The sequence below is a fragment of the Aythya fuligula genome, chromosome 2 (assembly GCF_009819795.1).
Source record: "Aythya fuligula isolate bAytFul2 chromosome 2, bAytFul2.pri, whole genome shotgun sequence".
In the NCBI taxonomy this organism is placed as follows: Eukaryota; Metazoa; Chordata; class Aves; order Anseriformes; family Anatidae; genus Aythya; species Aythya fuligula.
The window spans coordinates 109,145,576-109,169,980 of record NC_045560.1 but is presented as its reverse complement, the minus strand read 5'-3'; the positions used below and the strand labels follow the sequence as shown (position 1 = coordinate 109,169,980).

The 24,405-nt window shown below is 37.3% G+C and overlaps 1 long non-coding RNA gene across 3 annotated transcripts in view; it reads right to left on the bottom strand.

The window, feature by feature from the left end:
- LOC116486790 overlaps positions 1 to 24,113 on the bottom strand; it is a 56,599-nt gene extending 32,486 nt beyond the window's left edge. For all 3 annotated transcript variants that reach the window (XR_004252991.1, XR_004252993.1, XR_004252992.1), the window contains exons 1-3: positions 24,039 to 24,113; positions 13,663 to 13,877; positions 10,607 to 10,713 (exon numbers count right to left, since the gene is read on the bottom strand). This is a non-coding gene — a long non-coding RNA (uncharacterized LOC116486790). The remainder of the gene's footprint in view (positions 1 to 10,606; positions 10,714 to 13,662; positions 13,878 to 24,038) is intronic.
- Between the last annotated feature and the right edge of the window lie 292 nt (positions 24,114 to 24,405).

Here is a 24,405-nt window from a genome sequence, read left to right as displayed (position 1 = left end):
TATTTGATCAGATTTTCTGATTCTTGGCCAAAATTGGAGATGAACACAGTTCTGAATAGCCTTTGAGGTAACAGAGAGCACTTGTAAACTGCCCATCAGAAACATGAAGCCCAACCTAAACCCCTTTAGCAGAGGCTTTCTAACACCTTTGCTTCACTGAGAATCAGGCCCATGAACTGCAAGCTGCACTCCAAGTGCAGCAAACTAAGGTGAGGCAGTGTAAATTCATTGAAACCATTTGAATGTTTGTTGAAAATGTACAATTTTAGTAATGTGTTTCCTCATTTGAAGCCAAAGGAAAGTATTGAACTCTTTCTGCATATGCTTTCTTTAAAGAGCCACAAATTCCTTCACTGGCAATAAGATTAAGTAGTTCAGCTGAGAATATGTATAAGCACTTCAGTGCCTTTATGCTTTATGAAGATAAAAAGGCAATGCTGAATTACTTGGTGAAAGATATTCTATGCTATGTTTATAATGGTTTTATTTTACTTGTCTGGATTGTCTTAATGCTATGAAATGTCACTGATGGTGAATTTCTGAAACTAGGCAACACTAGAAGCAGTTGGATGCAGGACACGTTCCAGTACACTCATTACATAAACTCAGCAGACTCACATATGCAAGACACGTAGTTCAGGCTAAATAAGAAATTCAAGTTCAAAAAGTTCAAGAAAAAAAATAGAAATTTCAAGTCTGATTTGGATATTTAATTAGATAACTGTCACCATTTTAATTTCTGTTATCATGTTAAATTAAAGCAATTAAAATAAAATGGATCAGAAATGCTACATCCATAGGATATATTTTCACTATTCTGTATTGAATTAGTCCAAGGCAAAACAAGGATGTCTTTTCGTGTTTAAATCTGTATTTCTCTTTGACAAATACTGATGATAAAACTCAGGAATATAAGGCCAAGTCACTGTTTTAATTCACTCTGAGGATAGCAAAGGAGTCTCGTTTTAGTCGTGACAATTTCTGATACAATGATTCATGAGAGACACAAGATGAGAGCAATTTAATTTGGGAGAGCATTACGCAGAAGCATTATTATTAGCTTTTTTCATTTCTTTTGTTTTCTTATTCTCTGTGTGTATAATCTATGTATCACATTTATCTGCTGAACGTATGTCTTCTTTTCTGTATTAGCCCCTCATCCCAAATGATTATTACATTGTTTTGTGTTTCTGAAAGTGTTACTCATGTGGAATGGCACTAAAATAATTTTGCCTTTCCTGTCAAAGGAAATGAAACCAAAAAGAAAATTACTTTTCCAAGTTGTAAAATTGCATTATTATTATTGACATGAAGCAAGCTAAAGCAATAACTCCTGATGATATGATAATAAATAATATATATGTTTATATATATTGGAACTCTCCTCCTTTTACTCCACTTTAAACCCAGAGTAACTTCACTATTGTGAGCATTTATAAATAAGAGGAGAATCTGAGCCAGTATAATGTCTATGAATTATGCATTATTGACAAACAATTTTTTATTTTTTTTTTTTTCATACACGCCTGCACTGCCATGTTGCAGCATAGGTATGAATAAATAAAAGTAAAATGTCAGGAATGAGTAAATCTTCCTGTTATAATAATGATATGATATTTTCTTTACCATTCTGTACTCTAATACATTCAGATTATCCACTGTCCTGAACGGTGTTGAAGCCATTGAAGGTTTAGCTAGCATGCCAGCCAAGGTTTATCACTCATTTAAGATAGATGTGCAACCTGGATAAGAATCTGAATATTGTCTTTCCTTCAGTCATTCCTCAAGCTAGGGAGTTTATGATACTAGCATACTTAAGGAAAGATAGTATTATGATCAGCACTAGATGCAGATATTTTTGATTCCGTAGCCTAATGAAAATGTACATTCATACACAGAAGTGTTGCTTAGAGCGCTGTTGAATTCATGTCCAGAGTCAGGCTCAAACTTGCACTTCTGGATTCATGGATAAAACGCTTCAGTGGTTCCACTATAGGAGGAACAAGAATCTGAATTCTCAGATCGTATAGTTTTTAAATGTTCCTCATTGGTCTCTCAGGAGACCTGCTTCAAACCTCCTAGCAGGTCCTATGTCCTGCCACCTATGGAGGAGAGATGCAAGTCCATCACCCCAGGCTGAGTCAGAGGTGTTGGATGCTAGAAAAAAACATGAAGAATGCCAGGACTGAGTGCTGGCATTTGCTGAGAACCAGAAGAGGACATGCTAAACTTGGAAGAATCCTTGGAACTTGTGGGGTTGGCAGTGAATCTGTGCTGACCTGATAAAATGGCCAGTCACAAAGTCAGCTGCTCTTTCCTGGAGAAGATCACGGTGTGTGTTTAACTTCAGATAACTAAAAAGAGCAAGTAAAGAAATACTATATGAACCATAGTGGAAATGAGCTAACTTTTCTTTAGATCATATGGATTTGTGACCTGAAGCATAAGACAACAAATATAGTAATATCATGTAGTCGTGTTTCTGTACTTAAGATTTGTTCACATACAAAAAGTAATTTCGGTTAAGGTGAAGTATGAACTGAAAATGCAGCTACTGTTGCTAAATCTCTCCTAAGAATATCCATACATCAACTTATGGAAGAATAGTTGTACATGGATAATTCCAGAGATACAAGTCTGAGTAGAGGGAAATCAAATGGAAGGAAAACCACTTTTTGTTTACTTGTCTTTTTAATTTTGATCTTAAATAAATTAAATGTTATGTAATTACTTGAAAGTCAGACCTCTGATTAACTTTCTTGCTAGTAGAGCATGACAAAGGAATGTACCCAGCAGCACCTTATAAAATAGGAAGTTTTCATGATAGTTTAAACTCTTAGTTTTGCTGAATGTCCTAAGAGAGCTGATGTGTAGCCTGGTATTGCTCAAAATGTACCTATGACCCGTACATGTTTATCAGTTGAACTAGCATATTTTTACAAGAAGACAGTTTTACCACATTCTGAGTTGAGTTATATGAGCATGAGCTTGAGTTTACTCTCATTTCAGAGGTCCTGTAGACACTCATACATTTGGTTTGCTGCCACCCCTGTTACAGATATGTGCAGCACTGAAATGAGTGCAGCCTCACCCACCCCACCCCACCCCACCCCTGCCCCCCAAGAGTCTGCATCTGTACATGGTGTCCTCTGTTGTTTAGAGTATCTATGTTCATTTTGTCCCTGTTACAGGCTTCTTTTAATACTTGGATTTCTGCGCTTTCTTTCTTTAACCCTTTCTTCCCATGTACATACACATACCCATGCTCCAGCCCCCTCAGAAACACTGAGCATTTCTGTGGTGGCTGTTATAAGAGTAAATATGTCCCCACAGTCAGGCTGTTCAACTGCTCGTTGATTTATTTCTATATAATGAGTAATTTTCCATAAATTCCAAGACAACTTATCTAATCTGCACTTTGCAAATTGGTCTATTCAGAGCTAGTTTGATTGCTATAAACTAGAGTAGTTTGAAACTTTCCAAAGAGCATAGTGAGCATTTCATCTAATCAGCACCTCCTGTCCCTCACAACTTCTGTGTGAGGCTCTACTTCTAGAATCGAATGAGCTAAACAAATATTGGGGGTGTAGGGAGCCACCATTGTTTTTAACACAAAGCAGAAAACTAAACTGGCATCAAGGGATGCAGCATTTCCTCCTCCCACATCTTGCTGACTGTGAACTTAAAAAAAATAAATTTGGAAAAATATATTTGGTGTGCATATAAATTTCACTTTATTGATGTAAAAAATTAGAAAAAAAATGTAACTAGATTTTGGAGGCTTTCTAAGGGCAAGGCTGGAGAATTACTATCTAGAGGTTAATATAACATGAGTCTTTATTTAGCGGAGGTAGGATTTTATGTGCCTGCTTGGCACTATGTGATCAATTGGTAAATAAGAAGGAAAGGATGTGTTTAGAATTTGGATCAATTTTTGAATCATGACATAAACAATGTTGCAAGCACTGCTAAGTAGCTCGTATAGACTGTTTTCTACATGTTAATCTCATATGCCATGGACTATTCGGCATACCTAGCTGTTGAGAAATATAGGGTTACAGAGCTACAAGAGGAAGAGCCTGCAACAGACAGTCCAAATACCTGTAAATGAGGTGGGGGTGAGTGGAGAAGAGTTTCTTGTCAAAACCTATGCTCATTACTGAAATGAGAAGGAAGGGAAAGAGAGAAAGGATGAAGACGAGAGACAGTATAGAAGCACCAGTAAACAGCACAAACTGGAAGGAAGGGGGGGGGGAGGGGAGAGAAGGGGAGAAAGAGGTATTTTATTACACTTTTAATGACCATGGCCATAAGCCATGAAAAAGTTCAGGATGAGTGACCATCTTCTATTTAATGGGTACTTTTCCAAATGCTATTTGATCTGTCATTTTCAAAAGGTATATTTGGGGTGATGACTGCAGAGTCAATAGCAGCACCCAAAGAGATGTAAAACAGGTGAGATCCTATGGTACGTGAGATCCTATGGTATGTGTGAACCATAGGTTCATATAACCTTTCAGGTATGTGCTTCCCCCAGCACATACTTTGAGAGGTCAAAAAAGCCTACCACATGTCACAAGTATCTCTTGTGATATTATTGTAGCTTGCATTATTTGGTGTTTTTCCCTTAAAGCCCAGGCTGCCTGAATTATTTGATTATATGAGAACTTCAGCTCATAACTCAGAAAAAAAAAAAAAAAAAAAAAAAAAAAGAAACAGCTCTGTGTAGATATCTAGATGCTCTGTTGCAATGATAAATTTACAAACATGCTGGAACCAAATGTGTTCAGCAGTCTTGGAAGCCAGAAGACAAAGGCCACATGGTGTAGCATCACCTACTGAGAAACAAGAGGCAAATTTTCAAAAATTTCTGATCCTTATGCAAATCTCAACCCTTTCACTGGCCTGACTTCTGAAAACCAGGCACTGACAGGTCTGCGAGCTGCCCTTTTTCTGTCATTTTTAAAGATGATCCAAAGCTTGCAGGGGCTGAGGGCAACTTGATGCCCTTGGGTGCTGCCCCCCAGGGGGTGGGGAAGGGATGTGAACCTTCTAGTTCCCCCTCAGGCCATTGCAGTGAGGGAAGAAAACAACTCCTTTTTTTTTTTTTTTTACCAGCCCTTCAGGGCTGCCCACCCCAGCACAGCATTCTTTGGGACAAGCAACTTCAGCAGAAACACCCATGACAGTAATTTCCCCCCAGCAGCATTATCCTGAGGTCCCCACTCCCCCCAGGACCTCAGCCAGCTAGCCAGCCCCATTAGCTCTCCTGAGGAGATTTCCTCAGTCTGGGGCCATTGCCCAGGTTTCCCTCACTTAAGGAAACCAGGTTGCTGGCAGGGAGCTGGCAGGGCTGGCAAGAAGGAGCAGTAGGAAGGATAAAACTGCCACCCCACTGCTAAAAGTGGGGCTTTGCCTGCCTTTCCCTCCACCATCCTATTGGCCACTGGTTTTACCAGCAACACTGTGCTGGGGGCTAGCAAAAATCTTCCTGGCAGACGGTTCTCCCCGTGTAATTCAGAATATTCCTCTCCTTCTTCTTCTCAGTCACAGGCACATACTGCCACCACCAGATCAAACAGATCCTTATGCTAAATCATGGTGGGTTTTGTTTTGTTTTGTTTTTCTTTAAGGCAGGGCAAAACTGTCAGGCTCACTCAATTTTTGATAAAATGATAGCTTCTAGGCTGCTGCATTGTGGTGCTTTCTAAGCCTTAGTTAGAGCTGACAGGGACTTCTCTGTCAAATGATTTTCTGAGCAAAAGTGCAGATATTTATAGAAAATTCTGATCTTACAGCTCCCTGATCTGGTGGGAAATGGCTTAGAATGATTTTTGTTTGGCTGCAATTGTTGTTAAGAATCAGAATTTACCATCCCCTTGTATTTAATTCAAGATATTTGAAATTAAGTCAAATAATGTACTGAAAACCTTTTCTTTATCAGGATACAGCCTTGTAGGAATTCAAAGCCACCTCTGTCTGTGGCCAATCTATGCGGGGGGGTGGGAGGGGGATCTCTCCTAACACATCCTTGTTTTTCATCTGGTCAGGCCATAAGGGTAAGACACAAAACATGCATCCCTGCCCGGGGGCCTGGCCACTGGGCAGAAAATAAGCCTCTCATCTCTGCAACCTGTGCTGGTGCTTTTGATCAGGTTGTTATAGTTGCCATGAGAAAAGGTGTCATTTGTGGAAACGCACAGCATTAAATACTCAAAAATACTGACATATTTTTTCATAATTCCTAAATATTGATATGTATTTTAAAAACATCAGAGTGTTTTTTTTTTTTTTTTTTTCTGCCTTTGAAAACTGAAAAGCAACCTGAGGTGAAATGTATTTCCAGAAAAAACTCTATTCTGCCCACAGGACTGGCACTCTCCTAAATATTCAAATTCTGGATATCAGAAAACTATATATTTCATATACTTTTCTGAATTAATTGCTGGCCCGATAAGTTACTGGGAGACAGACTGTTCATGATCACGTGTGAAGATTATTAGTGCGTTTTAGTTGTCTGGGTTTGGTTTCTGTTAGAATCGTGGCTACAGATGTGCTAAAAAACATTCCATTAAGACACAACTTCCTCTGAAACGAAGAGTTCTTGCACTTGCCAGGTTGAATAAAGAAGCAATTAGCTTCTTTATTTTAAATCAGTAAAGAAAGCAATAACTGTCATTTTCTAAGTTACTCGTGGCTGAATGTCAGATGTACAGCAGAAGGAAAGCAGGGCAATTCATTACAAGAATTCTACTCTAGCTTCTAAAAACAAAACACTCACAACCTTTTGTTGGTATGGAAGAAAATTAGAATTAGGTGCCTCTGAAGCATCAAAATTATATGTATTCCATGGTGTTATCCATAGACATACATATAAAGGCTTGTTTATGATACCAAATTAAATACTATTGTTTCTCAGCATTTCCCCATGGCTAAAATAATATGTCTTGACAGGATAAAATAATCATGTATTGCCAAAAGCATACTCAACTTCTTTCAGCTGAGAAAGCAATTAACAATTTGTTTTGAAATGAAGATTTTTTCAAGACATACAGAAAAGTATTTTTCACATTTGTTAGTTGCAGTGCAGCAACTAACTTCTTTCCTGAAGAGGGAAATAACCTGTCACATCCTTGATTACTTTCAAGAAGGCAGTGAAGTTGCTTTAGGTCATTCAAAAGTATGCTACAGTGAAATTGTTTGAACTTTGGGAACATATCACCGTTCTCTGATGACAGCAATAATGTTGAGAGTAGTAAGCTGTATGTAGATACTTGCTTTATTAGTTGACAAGTACAGATTCTTCAAAATCTAGCAATATATGATAAAAGATATCATTTTATTTTGAAGATCTCAGTGTGAAAGTTTTCTGTTCTTTTTTTTATCCACTTCAGAAGTAAATGGGAAGTTTCACTTTGTCAGTTTCAAACAGGTGGAAATGCTAAGACATACCCTACATACTGCCCAGTTTGGCCTGGAAAGAATCCCTAACTATTTTTCAACTGTTAACACATCCTTTTATGTTAGGAATGAACTACCTAACTAAAAGGTTTAAATTATTTAAGACTGGAAATGATATAGATAAACCCCTTTCAGTGACTGGATACTGTATCTATTTCACAGTATGCTTAAAGATATTCTTGACAAAGCTTTAAAATAGCAACTCATTTTGTATAGAGTGAAGTGTTTGGCATAAGTGTTCATTGATGGATTAACTACAGCAAAGAATTGACGACAAGCCATTTAGTTAAGAATATGACTCTTATCTGAAAGCACACCTTGACAAAGCAGAACAGCGATGTCATTCAGACTGGCATGCTCTCAGTTGCCTAAATTCACATTTCACTTCAGCAAACGAAACTATCATGGCCAAATTCAACTATACTTAGCCTGATTGATAAGAGAGAGAAACCATTTCAAGAGGTCCTGGATCTTTCTAAAGGCAAAAATTTGAGGAAAAAAATCTGAATATGAGCTGCATGATACTGCACATGGAGAATGAGAGATTGAGCAGTGACTAAACATATATTTAATATATTTAAGAAACTTGGTAATGGAAATGATTTGATTTTTTACTTTAATGTTCTAGTTTTATAAGTCTTTAATTTTTGAAAATCGGAATCCTATCTTACCTCCAAAATAACACTGAAAATAATGCTTTCTGTGTTCATACAGGACACCTGGACAGTTTGAGAGGCATGTGTAGTTAGGTCTGTTAAGGCTGAAACTCAAGTTAAATTTAATTTCAATTTTCTGTGTTAGTAGTTCTATGCACGGAATTAAAAATATTAAAGACAAGTTGAAATATATGGAACCAGACCATAAGAACCTTTTTGAAGAATTAACATTATTTTATTATTTTTTTTTAATACTATATGTCAGGGCAGGAGGAAAAAAAAAAAAAAAAGAGAGAGAGAGAGAGATTAAAATGTTGCTTTTATCATGTGTTTCTCCTTCTTCACAGACCAAACCTAGGCCCATGTAGGTGGCTATCAGAGACAGACACCTGCTGAGGCTAACCAAAAAAGCAGTATCCCACTATGTGCCTATATCAAAGACATGTTAGCCAGGTGTCTGATATTTCTGAATAAGGATTGGATTGGGCAGAAGGTCTTCCTGGAGCATAAGACCTACCTCTACCCCTCTGACCTTCTCCCCTCCCCTTTTCTTTCTTCCAGTAGGAGTGGAGTTGCAATTCAATGTTACACCTATAGAGAAACCAACCTGAGAAGACTTTCCTTATTTTTATCCTTTGACTGTTTTATTCAAAAACATGATGAGCAGCAGGACATAATGATTTATAACCTTATACCTTCCAGAGATTGGTCTGGGTCATGAGATGAACCACAAAGCTTCTACTGAAGAGTTTGTCCTGATGGCGTGACACAAGGAAGTGGAGAAGAGTGTCCATTTCTTTTGCAAACATGGTAATTGGGAGTGTCAAATTCACTTAGGTGGTACCATTAATACAACTAGCTGTCTTTGAAGTTACCAGACCAAGTGCCATATGTAGAGTCACCAACTTTCAGATTGCATAGGTCACATGAGCTTAATAATGTAGTGTATAACCATCATGTCTCCTCTCCTCCAGAGTCAGTGGAGCCTGGGAATTCATATTTCTTATCTTCTGCAGCTAGAAAGGCTGTAAACTGGCAAAAGTGTTTCACATTCCTCTTCAGCAGATGATTCACAGAGATGGTGTCTTAACATACTGGATGTTTGAGTGTCCTCAGTCTCCCATGTTTGGCAGTATCCTGAGTCCATATTACAGAAAGACTAGGATCTGGACACGTACTTTCCCTCATTCTATGACATTTTCTGCAGGAAGGCAAGGAGCATGTCCCCAGGCCATCCACAGACTTGATCTGGATAGCCTCCAGGGAGCATTGCAGTTCTAAACTTCATGTACTGAGAATGGACAGTTTCTGCTCTCTACTGGTAATATTTACAACCTTAATTGTACAAAACTGGTAGAAAACCTCTGCTCTGACCCTAGATATTATCATTAGTTTTGAATGCTAAGATCTTTTTTTTTTCCCACTCAGATTTTTGCAGTTAAGTCTCTGGCTCAATCAATGTGAGAAGAACACTAGGGTTTCAAAGACAAGCACTCCCGATGTTAGAAAATGTCAGACTTAATGCTGTCTGTACAGCATTAATTTACGGCCTTGTGCATGTGCATTCTGATACAGTCTTTAATTATATAATCATTTGCCTCATACAGTGCACTAAATGAACAGTGAGAAGAAAGGAAGGACTGCAGGTAGACTTGTTAAGTTCGAACCCAGGAGATTTGAGGCTAAGAATCATTACATGCTATTGTACAAACTCTGTATTTATTCATTCATCTAGAAGACCAAGTCTGGGTCACAGGGGGCATCTTCATATGACATTTCCTAATATATATCTTGCCCAAGATGTTTTTCTGGGGGGTGGTATAGGTCCTTCTTATATCTATTATGGCAAAGTGCAATATACAAATCAAGTTTGTAGCAGTTACCTTTATCTATTATACATAGTGAGACAGGACTATAAAGTTAGCATTCTTCTCTCTAATTTGCCCTTTCATTTTTTGCTTGTGTCTTCTCTAACAACTTCATTATCTTTTGTACTTATTTACTTATTTATTTATATTTTATTTTAACCAGATGTTTGGTTTTGAGGACAGATGACAGAGACTCTTTGTAGCTGAAATTACATTTGGCATTGTTGCTTCGTCACTACTACATCTCTTAAGACTGGTGTACACTTGTTTTTAAGTAAAACTACCTTTCTTTTGATGTCCCATGAGTAATATTTGTGATGGCAAACACTGATTTGCTTGTCTTTCTCTATTTTAATCACTAGTCTGACTCCAAAAGATCAAGCATCTGTCCGTATAGGGTGTGGTGTGCTTTTTGTTTTGTTTGGTTTTGTCTACTCATCTCAGATCTTCACTTCTGCTTATGCTTTCTCTATTCTACTCTTTTACAGTTATCTGAAAATGATCGTGCAATGTGAAATTTGGAATTTAGGATTAGATATAGGTTTTTCAAATGTATACCAATACTTCTACTACATCCTTTACTTGCAACCCCGCAACCAAACGTAGAATTCATTGCCTTACCATATTCCTTCTGAAAATCTTTGGTCAATAGCACTTTTCTGGCAAGGATTCTGACTTGTGAAGTTAATCTCAGGATTCCAGGCATAGGCAGGCTTTGATTTTATTTCCTGGGGGTAGAAAAGAGATACAGAAATCACTGAATCTGTAAAGGATTGATTCTAATGTTCAGGTTAATTGGTGTCAGAACTTGGCAGGGGGTAGATGTCCTGTGGCATTTTTCAGTCATGCCTACTCCAGTTTCTGCTTCTGGTCCCAGGTCTTCTGGCATTTGAAAGTAAGGGATGAGTTGCCTACATTAAATTGTTGCCTTTTTGGTTAATTGACACTTACAAACATGAATTACCTCATTTCTATAGGGCAATGCATAAAAGGAGGATGTCTATCTCTGTGTTCAAGCGGAACTGGTCCTACTTAACCTTTGATGAACTTGACAATTTTCAGAATGGAAATTTACAGAATTTGATTATACTCCATCCTCATACTGTGAGATTACCAGTTATTTACAGATTGGAAAGAATATACTGGGTAGTATTTAGTGTGAACCACCACACATGGTAAATGGTACAGTAAATCCCTTACTCACAGTCATCAAAATAGCTATCATATTACCTCAGCTTCCTTGGTACAGAAGTCACAGCAATGTGCAGGGCTCTCTCATGCCTGCTCTGCAGGTACAGCATCAGGAAGGAGACATCATATATGTGCAGGAGGCATCAAACATCTTTAAAAGACTGTGAACTCAGGACTTCCAGTGCTTGTGTCAGTGAAACAAGAATATCAGACAGTCCACGGCCTGCCCAAATGGGTCCAAGCCCCTAAAGTACATTCACTGGCTTCCTCTGGTATAACAAGATTTATAACAGCAGTAACGTGGTTCCTTTTTTTTGACTCTCAGTGGTCAGATTGACACCGGGAAGGGAGCAATAACTTGACTCTAAATGGTAGACTTAAGATCCCTCGTCCCGGGCTTTTTCTCCTTTCTAGTCAGGTGATATTCAGGTATGAGTAGATTCATTATTTTGCAGTAGGAGCCATTTCTCTGAAGGTTTTCAGTGTCAGGCTTTAATCCCCTGTTGGCACTCTATGAGATAATAGAAGCCTCTTACATGCCTGTGTGATATACTTGAAAACCACTGAGAATGGCATATTCTCCAATCAACAGGATTTTAGCTTCACTGTTCTTGTCAATTATAATGGTGTCTGTGCAGTTAAAAGTCCCATGCAATGAATGAGAATACTTCCCCCCACATTATCCCATTCATGATAATCTCCAGGCTTAAGAAATAAGATGATACTGGTCACTGAGAATAACACAAAGGAAAAAGCAGCAATGGAAAGCCTTTTCTACACAATTAAATTTATCTAGCTCACATTCCATGTGAAAAATTTTGCTATATTCATCTACAAAAATAAAATTTCATCTCTGGTATAATCTTAATACAAATTACTGCACACGGTCAATGTGATGTTTTGTTTTTAATATTTTGAAGTGTTAATAGTTCTAAATTGAAGTAATTTGAAGTATTAATAGTTCTAAATTTCTGAGACATTCTTTAAGCTTTATTCTGTGCAATTTTCTTTGAAAATGTTTTGTTATTGTTGTTGTTGTTGTTGTTTGTTTTGTTTTGTTTTGTTTTGTTTTGATGTGACACACTTAAAACTGAGATGTAGTAAAACATAGTGGTGAGCATTTCAACATCAGTGACAGCATGGAATTTGACAGGCCAGTGTGGAATGCTCTGTTCTTGTGAGGTGGAAGGTGAGAAGATCTGAATCACCAGAATGCACAGTTTCCACTGTGACAGTCACAGCAAAAGATATTTTAAAAATTCTTAAGAGATTTTTGCCATCGCTTTACTGGATTTGGTTACCATTTCTGGATTGGTTATTCATAACAACAAAATCTCTTGGAGAAACAAGGGTATCAGACACTATCTTGTGTGCTAATGGCTGATATTAGGCAATACCAAACATTTTTTTCCCATAAATCACCCTGATACACCAGCTCTTATACTACCCTACACAGATCTTCATATCTTGGGCTTCTGGGCACTGCTGGAATGATCCAATTCTCAATTTTAAGGATATTATAAGGATATTTAAGAAAAAGGAAAAAAGAAATACAAACTACTTACAGGATAGGGTGTAAGGTTACAGAAATTTGTTCTAAAAACTAAGGATCAAGAGGACCAAAAAACATTACTTTAAAAACTGGAGAAAGTTTTCTGGACAAACCAGAAAACTTTCTGAGATGTGTCTTTCAAGGTATCCACAGAGCCAGTAGACCCTGTTCAGTGGATGGTACTTTGCCCTCAGATGTGAATGTATAAAGGGCTGGAAAACACCATCCTTGGACAAGCCCCTCTTCAAAGCTTGCTTCTGTTGATGCTGCTGTGCACAACTCTAGCTTCAGTAGGGCCAGTAAGGCAAGGAGCAGAAGGTGATCTCCAAACTTACCTACAGCCTTCTGTATCATTTAAAAAAATGGATGAAAGGAAGTGTAGCTAGCAAGAGATCTGGAAAAGCTTCATGAGCTGGAGCCCTCAGTGCACTCATGCTACAGAAAAGGTATGCATCAGGGGAACATACAAACTATACCATGACACTCCATATCTACATCTTCCTGGGGGCTATATGTAATGATAACCTGAATGGCCCATATGCACATGTCAGTGTAGGGTCTGGCCCACCAGGGCACCCAGTCTCAGTGCAGTGGAAAGAGGTCCCAGTACTATTTTGACCAGATGAGAAAAGAGAAATATTGTTCATAGCAACCAGAAAACAGTGTGGAGCAAAGATCTGGAGTAAGAACAGCAGAAAATCAGGAAGGGGATGGAACTACCTTCCCACAGGCACTGCCTACAGGTCACTGTCAGAGCCAGGACAACGGGATACAAAGTGGGGTACTTCACCTGACCCAGGAGAGCCATTCTTGCATTTTTATCTGAGGGAAAAGGTTATATTTGCATGTACTTTCTAAAAATAGAATTATAGTTGCTTCAGAGACAATTTTGTACAGAAATAAATGAAAGTAAATGATAACAACCCATGCTTACATCAGCTCCAAGAGAATTCTTCATCTCTGAATCATTTAGTCATCACGCAGTCAGTGCTACTCCCCAGGCTGGGGACAAGTTGCTGGTTCAGAGCCCTCAGGTTTGCCATCATGGAGGAGAATCTGGATCTGGGGATTTACGTTCCCTTTCCCAGCCCACCTTCCCCAGGCATCTGTTCATGTTCACACTTCCTCCTGTTCCTCTCTCCAAGGACTCTGACAATTAAAACAATCAAAAGATTAGCTTTTAACACCACTCAGACTACTGAATATCTGTTTTTCTTAGGGAATGTCAACATTTTAAGAGCTGACAGAATAAAGTAATTTCCTACTCAAACTGAAAATCAATCCCGTTACTGACTATGCCACAAGATGAATAACTACAGGTAAATTAGTCTAATAATCATATATGTTGTAAGGGACTTCTGGAGGTCTTCTGGCTCAGCTCTCCGCAGGGCTAATTTTAAAGATCCAGCTGCAGAGTTAGATTAGAGCTTTGTCTAATCAAACTTTGAATACCTTGAGTTGGACTTTACAAACTCCTCTGAGCAACTTTTTCCAGTGTTTGACCACCTGTGCTGTGATTTTTTTCCTAACAACTAGTTGACCTTTCCCTCCTTGTTTCTGCTGCCTCTTGTCCTTTTGCTCCATTTTCTTTAAATCCTGCCATTAGGTAGATGAAGAAAGTTCAAGACTGTTGAAGACTCTTAGACATATCTGCTTCAGATTGCATAAATCCATTTCTCTCAGCCTTTCACCATACATCATAGTTTCCCACCCCCTTATCATATTGGTTGCCCTCCTTTGGACTTGTTTCAATATATCAATATCTTTCCTGCCAGGGTACTCAAAAATGTACTCCAGATGAGGTTGCCCACACCCCATGGGACCTATGGAATATAGCTGATTTCCCCATGAGGGACTAACTGTATTTTGCATCGACTCCTTTTTAAATGGTAGGGTACCATAATTTATTTACATGAAAATAAATATAACCACATGATCATCATCTCTGCCACTTATGTAACTGTTAATTTTTAGGTGAGTGATTAATTCTTTTCCCACCAGCATATCTGCCAATTTGTATCTATTATTTGGTTACCTCATACAGCCTACAGAACATTCTGTATTAGAAAATTACTATTTAAGGGTGTTTTGTAATCAACAGATGCCCTGTAGGTTGAAGTCCATGAAAAAAATAACATTTTTTCCTACACATTACATATGGTCATTTATCCCTGTTGAGGGGTTAGAAAGTCAGTAACAGATGACCCTTAAGCCTGTCCTGCTTTATTGGTTAAAATGTTAATCCTTAAAAATATGTAGATTTTTTTTATCTTGAACTCTGAAACAGAAAACAGCATCTTTGATGACAAAATAAATAAATAAATCAAAATCCATGAAAATTTCAACCACTTTATTGTTTGGAACAAGTTGTAGACATTAAACTTTGAATTCCCATTGTATAACCTCCCAGCAAGCCTCAGTCAGCAGCAGCTTTTTCTTCTATTCCTCATTTCTCATTCTGAACTTCCAAATCTTTTTAATCACCTGGCTCCTTACTTTGGTATAAACAATTAAACACAGTTTACATCTATGTCCATTTTGTGCTTGTAAAGCATGTTCTTAGTAAGGATTATCACTGCTCTAACTTTTTTTTTTCTTCTGTTTGCTAAAAGTTCTTGGGAAGCTTTAAATTCATCTCTTTTAGCTGTCAATACTACTTTGAAACATAGCTAAGATATAAAAATGAAGTAATAAAAGTTATTATTATTATTCCTGTGTGTTTTGAGAGAAATTGATTCTTTTGGTGGCAATGAAGAATAATGAAATATTCTGCCCTAATATTCAGTGCCTTTCTTTGTCATGTAAGCAGCTTCCTTTGATTGTTTTTATATTAGTACATAATATCCATGATCAGGTATTTCTACCTGAGCATTTAATTTGATTTAGATACTGTCCCCATTAAATAATAATAATAATAATAATAATAATAATAATAATAATAATAATAATAATAATAATAATAATAATAATAATTTTTTTCCAGTGAAGTTGCTTTCTTTGGTAAGACTTTTAACATTACTTAAGAGGCAGTGCCCATATCTGCATACAGACTGTTATGGAGTCAAACATGTGGTCTGCAGTCTCTCTCCCCTACCTTAGGTCAGTTCTAATACAGTAAAGTAGGTATAACAGAAAACGGAAATAGAAAATTGTGTTGCAAGCCTGTGACCCATGCAAAAGACATGAGGAACAGTTTTTGAAAGGAACAATTTTTATACAACTCTTTCTGAAAGAATTAGTACATAGTGTGTTTTCACAAAAGCCAGACTGAGCATGTATACAGACCTAGATCACAGTGCTTGAGAGAGCCTGTTAGGGGCTGTAGAACAAATTGTGTCTGAACATCACAGGAAAATGCAGTGTCTGTTTTACGCATGGGATGAACCCACACCTTTCCTGCAAATGAGTAAATTAGCCTTTAGCTGTTCATCTGAAGATGGAAGTCACTTCCATATCTAAGAGATGCAGTTGCTATCAGTATCATTTACCCCAGCAATATGATACTAACAGAATGCTAAAGGCCAGAGACTATCTAGTTTAACCGTACAATTATTCCACCCAACAGAAAATTCAGACCTAGCTGACTTCTGTCTTCAAACACAGAAATTTCTCAGATGTTATCAATGTTGCCTATGGGAATGAACAGCATTGATTCTTTTACCTGTACCATATACACTGATTTAGCTTTGCCGTTTTCACTCTCTCTTACATGTTTCTTCTCAAACTTCTTATTTTTGAAGTCCACTAGATCCATCCTTCCTCCCTTCCTTCCTTCCTTCCTTCCTTCCTTCCTTCCTTCCTTCCTTCCTTCCTTCCTTCCTTCCTTCCTTCCTTCCTTCCTCCCTTCCTTCCTTCCTTCCTTCCTTCCTTCCTTCCTTCCTTCCTTCCTTCCTTCATTTCCCTCCCTCTCTGCCTCCCTCCCTCTTTTCCTCCCCTCCTTGCCTCCCATCCCTGTCTCCCCTCCAGTCTCCATCCCTCCCTCCTTCCCTCCCTCCCTCCCTGTTTCTTCATATTCCCTTCCCTTCCCTTCCCTTCCCTTCCCTTCCCTTCCCTTCCCTTCCCTTCCCTTCCCTTCCCTTCCCTTCCCTTCCCTTCCCTTCCCTTCCCTTCCCTTCCCTTCCCTTCCCTTCCCTTCCCTTCCCTCTTTTTTTTCCTTCTTTCCTTTTTCCCTTTCTTTCCAATGATGAAGATATTTAACCATAAATAATAAAAAAATGCTCCTTCCATGCTCTGATGCACCTCAAACACTCATTTAGTATTTGTTACACATTAGATGTAGCCGAGAAGATAAACCTGTATTGAAATCCTGATATTCCACTGACTGTGTTACAGTTGAGTAAATATATTCAAGGTGATGTTGCAGGCAGACTAACAGTGAAAATTATGGTTGTAGTTATGACAAGTAATTCCGAGTACTCTCATTTTTAACTTTCTGCTATGTGAGAATGCTTTCAAATGCTCTTTATTGTATGAAAGTCACCAGACTACATTTTATCCACAGAACTGTTTCAAGTGAGAAAACATGAGTTAAAGTGCCTCTAAAATCTAAAATTTGTAAATCCAAATAGAATTCTCACAACTAAGGATATTTTAAAATCACATGCAAAACTGAAAAATGAAATGATACCCCTGTATTCATTGCTTGTTGTCTCATATCTACTGAAAAACACTTAAGATAGAAAGAAAAACTAGGTTACTTCATGTAAAACCAATTAATCTCTGGAGCCCTTTCAAACTGGTATTTTAGTTATTTTCAGAGTTAATCTGGAGCACGTGCAAAAATGTTTCCTCCTGACTGGACTGTGTTGTGTTTATTGTCTTCTCTTCAAAGACAAGATGTATATACATCAACACCCATTTCCCATTTCCACAGCTCTTGGCCCAATCTTTTCACTGACATTTTCTTGCTAATTACAAACAGAACTTAACAGTAAATATCTACAGCCAAACCTATCCATCATGTAACTTCAGTGAAGCCCTTAACCTGGGAATGAGCTTTTTTCAGTTATACCAGCAGAATCACACTAAGAATGAATCTATATCATTGCAGTCAAATTATTTTTTTTTTCCCAGCGATAGTGAGGTGTAAATTTCAGATAATGAATTTGGAGATCATCATGCCATTTATTATAAACATTTAAATACTTCAACATAGCTTCTCTGTCCTACCAGTGCTACTTAACACAGATCAGGCAATGTAAGGCAGTCATGAGTGCGCCTAATGTAGCCAGCAAAGTCCCTGTGATAGGAGAAAGATCTTTATTATCTGACACTTCTGTACCTTGTCACAGTAGTCTGTTTTGATAGCCCATAAACGTCAGTTTAAACATGCCTGTGGCAAGGAGAAGCAAATAAGTGATGTGAAAGTCACTCAAGGATCAGAGTAACCTAAATTTGAAGTAAGTTTGTTGGCAAAGTGGATTTTCTTGAACTCTTGTGCCTTCATCCCCAATGCCAAACTTGTTGTTGAAGATACTATTATTCTATCTAATGTTTTTTCTGGAATGGGATTATTTATAATCACCACAGACAATATGTCTCTTGACATTAAGAATGTACTACCTGCACTACAGGGATCAAGCAGTTTGGCATGGAAAAAGATTGGACATCAAATCTGAGATGCTCTGAGGACAAAAGAAACCTCCTAGCACCCTGTTTTCCCCTAAAGCTTCCTATGTACATTGGAATACACACATGTATATCACTTCACTGGTTAAACCACTGTGGAAAAGACAGCTATTATTTTCCCTATCGAGTTTTCCAAATGGAAAAGGTCAGTATTGACTGCATGCAAAACTATGATTGCTTGGAGTCAATATTTGAATCATCTCAGAATTTCCCTCTCTTCTTTTTCTTTGAATAGATGTCAGACAGGGCTTAAATTACAAAGATTTGGGGAATACAGTAGAACTAAACAATAGTTTAATAAATACAACCAGTAACCCTTGAAACTTTCATGCTTACCAGCAATGTAGGAAGTGCATAGTAAGAAGCAATACCATTTTGTGGCACAGCTGGTAGGGGAACACAATAGAAACAGTAAATGGTTTCAAATTTTCTTTAGATTGCCATCGTCTATCTACACTGTTACAAAAGAGCAAACCCAGTCCTGTGAGAAGAAAAAAAAATCCAAGTTGTTCCTTTTCCTTTTCCTTTTCCTTTTCCTTTTCCTTTTCCTTTTCCTTTTCCTTTTCCTTTTCCTTTTCCTTTTCCTTTTCCTTTTCCTTTTCCTTTTCCATTTCCATTTCCTTTTCCTTTTTTCATTTTCCTTCTCCTTCTCCTGTTTATATTTTTCTTTTTCCTTTCTTTCCAGACAATCAAAAAATATCAAAGCATTCTAGAGAATAAACACCCTGCAGTTGCAATCCATGAATGACTTTAATAGTTTTTACTCAGAAGTCTTAATACTTAATTTCTTCTTCAGAACACCCACAATATAGTCAATAGGCATGATTACAGCACAGGGAGGAATATTAAATTAGATATAATCTGTCTGCTTTACACTCGTTTTTCACTTTCCTAGGTATGTTACCAAGTCACATCTGACTGCGCTAAGCCTGTTTCTTCTCCTTCCTTAGCTCATTTATCTCTACCTTCATATTTTTTCTTTTGTCTGCAACAATTTCCACCTCAGTTACCTTTCTTTGTATCTCTCATTATTTGTGTTCTCTGCTTTATCCACCGTGTCTTTTTCTTTTCCCTTGTCTTTTTTTTTTTCTCTCTCTCCCTTACTACCCAAACTGAATCTGGTTATCTGATATGACAATATCATTTAAGCCATCTAATTATGTAACAATAATCCTCTGCAACTCTGCAAAAATGAAAAAAAACTCACTTCCTTTTTAAAGTATTTTGTCTGTCAAGCTTATAATCTAAAGTTTAGGAAGGAAAAAATCAGAATCAGTTCTGTCTTGCAATATGGTTTTGCTTAAAAAATGGTGTAGTTCATCCTTTCCAAGTGCAAATTTTCAAAAACCTGGGATGAAGTCTTGTCTTGCATTTGCAATTACCTAAACACTTAATGAGTCCAATTCACTTGTGTCAAGAGACATCAGCCTGCAGACCCTAGAAAAAGAGTCTTAAAGAAACGTTAAACTGGGTTGTTTGTTTGTTTGTTTTTGTTTGCTTTGTTGTGTTTTTTTGTTTTTTTGTTTTTTTTTTTTTATTTTGTTTGTTTTGTTTTGTTTTGTTTTTGTTGTTGTTGTTTTTGTTCTTGATTTTTAAAAGATGAGTTCCATCATTCTATCTTAAAAAGAGAAGCATAGGCAATAAGTTCTGAAGAAAGAGAAGCTAGCACTCTTCCTGTGGCAGTCAAAAACCTGGAGCTGAGAAACCTGGAAAGCAGCAATGAATGAAATACCTTCATGCAGCCAGTGCACACAAGCCACTGCTTTTTAGTGACATCTGAAATTAACTACAACCATAGATGTCGATAAGCATAGCAAATGAAAGAATAAGGTCAATGTCTGAGTGTGACAATGAGTCCCTTGAGGCAAAGATGAAAGGGGTATATTTGTTCACTGCTACAGTATAGCTTTCCCAGAATAATACCTGTGTCCAAGACTGTGAGATAAAGCATCTCTTTGAAACAGCAGGCAAACACCTTCCACTGACAGCCAATCATGGCTAGTCAAGTTCTCCCTCCTTGCAGTTTGTCTCAGCATTTCTGTCAGCATGTGGTAGGAAAGGCTGTTTGTATTTTTATATTAAATATGAGTTCTGGTTTTGTGGCTTTTCTCACTCTGAAGTGCACCCTGCTTGTGTTTTTTTCATAAACATTCTCAAAATTCTCAGCCACAAATTCATCCAGTTTAACAACCACCTCACCACCTCACCCCATACTGATTTACAGATGCATTCATATGCAGTTCTGTCCATAAATAAATAAATAAATAAATAAATAAATAAATAAAAAAGAGTCATGTCACAAGTTTCCAGAAGATGCAAATGATTTTTAGCTTTCACAAAGAAAAGAACAGTTTTCAAAGGTAGAAAAGTATCATCTTCACATTTAGAAAACACCTTAAATTCTGGCATATTCCTGTTTCATGTAAGAGATAGCACTTTGCTCCAACTCCTGCAGTATCCATGGATCTAGCATTCACACAATCTACCTACTGCTGAGTGAGTTTCAAAAAGGCCTGAGTGTCTCCTGTGGTCTTTCCAACGTTATTAGTGCTTATGTTGTGGCAGCTGTTGCAGCACCCTCTAGCATTTTTCATGGGCTGTGGACCAATGGTGCATAGTGGTATATTGTCACCCACAGAGCCAACCAGATGCATTGTAGCAGAGTTGTAATAGCGATTTCCCATCACTAAAAGAGTGCAATGCAACAGCTGAGTATTTTGACCCAGAGCTGTTTGAGACATTCTTTTTTCAGTTAACAGCCTTAGATATACCTCCTGTCTTTCTCTCTCTCTGTTCTCTCTGTTCTCTCTTTCATTCTCACCGGAGATGGGTATTTGTGTGAGGAGTGAACTTTCTTCTTGAGAAATAATTGTAAATGGATAGGACACAGACACAGTATTTCCCCTTCATCTATGTAGTATTAGGTTTGCTGCCGGTGTTCCAAAACACTGTGCTTTGGCTACAGGAAGAGGAAGAGTCCAAGGCACATGTGCCTTGGTGTCAACCACAACATAAAGGTTAACAACACGTCACCCTTCTCTGCTCCAACCTGGAATTACACCACCATGATTGGTTTACAAGTGGACAAGGAGCAGTAGTCTCTGCACAACCAAGTTTCTGCATCAGAAAGCAGTGAAAAGACTCTGGCCATAGGTGAGGAAGGGTGTGAATGCTGGTGTGCATGCTGGTATGCATGATTTCACAGAGCACATCACCATGAGAATTTTTCTGATATCCCAAGGAGCAGTAGGCAGTCTCAACGTCCCTGTCACATGCAAACCTTTCTTCAAGGCTGGCTAACAAAGGACTAACAGCAGTGGGGGAAAAAAGAAAAAGAAAAAAAAAAAAAAAAAAAAAAAAAAAAGTTCCTATGTAATGGGATTAAAGACTAAGAACTGTAAATTAAAAAAATCACAAAGTTTCACTCCTGCATTGATGTTGTAGGAGGAAAAAAAAAAATCATTAGGATTCAGTAAAGAGGTATTGATATAAATTAATTATGTGAATTATCAAACAGAGTAAGACCTAAGCAAAATCTCAGGCAAAAAGACACACATCTTTTTTGGCAATGTTTGCCATTAACAACCACCACTGTATGTAATTCCATAAAGGGGAAGAGAATAGAAAATAAACACAGACCATATAGAATGTATTGCAAATACATGATTTGTTTTGCCAGGTGTAATTTCACCTTTACATTGTAGCTCAGTGCTCTGAAGGGGCTTGTTCTGTAAAGGCAACATTGCCTTGCCAGCCTCTTGCTTCACTGTGTCCTCAGCTGGTGCTGCTTTGCAGAATGTCTTTGAATGACAATATGGCCTTCCTCTGTGCTGAGGAAAGTATAAAGTTCACAGCTGGTTGTGTGTATTATAAAACAAGTTCAGCAGATTTCGTCTGAGCTTGATTCTATTGTACAGATTCCTGACAAAGACCAGAAGTGTTGTTGTTAGTCTCTTTCATGGTTCTTAAAGAACAGATGAGGTGAGGAAGGGTGAAAGAACAAAACTTCAAAGGAAAGACTTTCTAAGTCATCCCAAGGAGGCATCCCTTTTCTCTGTTGGGATCTTTATACTGCCTACTGTCTCCATATGGAACATAACATTGCTGAATGACAGTGCATGCAAGAAATTTGTTCTACCCTACAGTAATTTGGATTTACACACCAGTGTGAGAAGATTATACAGATAAGGTTTTATAATTTCCAACAGGAATAAGATTGTTTGTCTTGGTAATAGCCTTCAAGAGAAAGAATTTTACTTTTGGACTCTTTATCTTCCTCTGTTTGTTCGTTTGTAATCTTCACACATTAAATTATGGTGAGATATTCTTCAGAAGAGGAGAGAAGATAGAGTACATTGGTCTTTTATTTATGGGTACAGCTGAGAACTAATGAATTGGTCTGGAGGAGTAGTGAGATTTTTTTTTATTTTTATTTTTTTTTGAGCTTTGATAGTAAATCAACTTTTTGGACATCTTTATCTCTGAAAATTATTGTTGAGCTTATATTCATAAGAATGTGTGGGTTTGGATTTATTTTTCAGTATTTGTTTGGAATTTTTGCTATTTGTTATGTGCTAGTCATTGATTCAGTGGCATTTCTTATACATTCCAGGCAATCAAATGACAAATATTCCAGATGAATCTTTCCTTTTGAATATATTAACAAATGATTTTAAGATCCTGCTCAAATTTGGGAATGAATTAATGCAAAAAATTGTGAAAATAGTTTACTGGATATTAACAATATTTTCTTAAGTCTGTACCTGGGATCTTTATTACAGTTTAGAAAAGACAGATAAAGGTCTTTGATGAAATGGAAATGCATCTATTACAAGACTTTTTAAAAATAAAATACAAAAAGGAAGCAAAATTTCTCTTCATGCATAACAATAACCCCTTCAGCTTCTGCAGGTGCAGATGCATCCTGATTGTACCTCACCTTTCTTCAGAGGTATGCTTATGAAATGCTTGCTGGATAGATATTTCCTAAGAGCACTGTAATAGACAGCTTACTCTGACCTGTGCTGATTCCCTGAGTAAAATTTTGCTTAAGCATTTCTCATGACATGGTAAAATGGAAATCACTGTGTTTTTTGGACAATTTCCATTTGACATACACTGAGGGTCTTGCATTCTCAGCATTACAACATTGTCCAGATTTCTAAAGATTCTGGATGAAAATGTTCATATTTAGGAGAAGTTGTATTCAAATTTGTGGACCATGTTATGACAGAGTAAAGGAATTCATCAGAGATGAAATCAGTGGTTACATTTATAATAACACAAACAGACTAAAGTGTCAACTAGCAACTTATGTTTACTTAATAAAGAATTATGTTTGCAGAGCTGAAAATTCTTATGAATCTGATTAGCTGACATACAAAACATAAGTAAATACCAAAACAAACAAAAGAAATATGTTAGAAAAGCTGACGAATGTCTTATTTATTGTTCAGAAATGTCTGTCTATCTATGATCTAATTCAAGAATCCAGAGGTAATGTAATCTGGTTGAAAACAAACACACAATCAAACAAAAACCACTTATTTTAGAGGAAAGGTGAAAGAAACTATGAAAATAAATTCATATGGGATGTGGGACCAAATAAGAAGTTTTTATTAATAATATAATTTAGAAGCTAGAAAAATGATAGGAGAAGCCAAGGAAGGCATGGAGACATACCTGACCCTTAGAATTAAGACCAGTTAGAGGAGATCTTGGACACCTGCATCAGTCTTTTGTTGTTTTTCTTGGTCTTTCAAATATATTTGAGGGGAAAAAAAAAAAAAAAAAAAAAAAAAAAAAAAAAAAATGTAGGATTGTAGTTCTTTCAGCAGCTGAGCTCATTGCCCCTGGGAGAAAATACAGGTCCATTAGTAGAAGAAAATGATGAAAGCAATCAATAATCATGCAGAAGATACAGGAGTGTTCAGCAAACATTGCTCTCCTGTACATATGAAGGGAAAAGATTATGGCTTTAATGTCCCAGATCATGGTGATGAAATACATCCCTTCTCAACAGTTAAACACATAGTAAAGCTATGGTGGT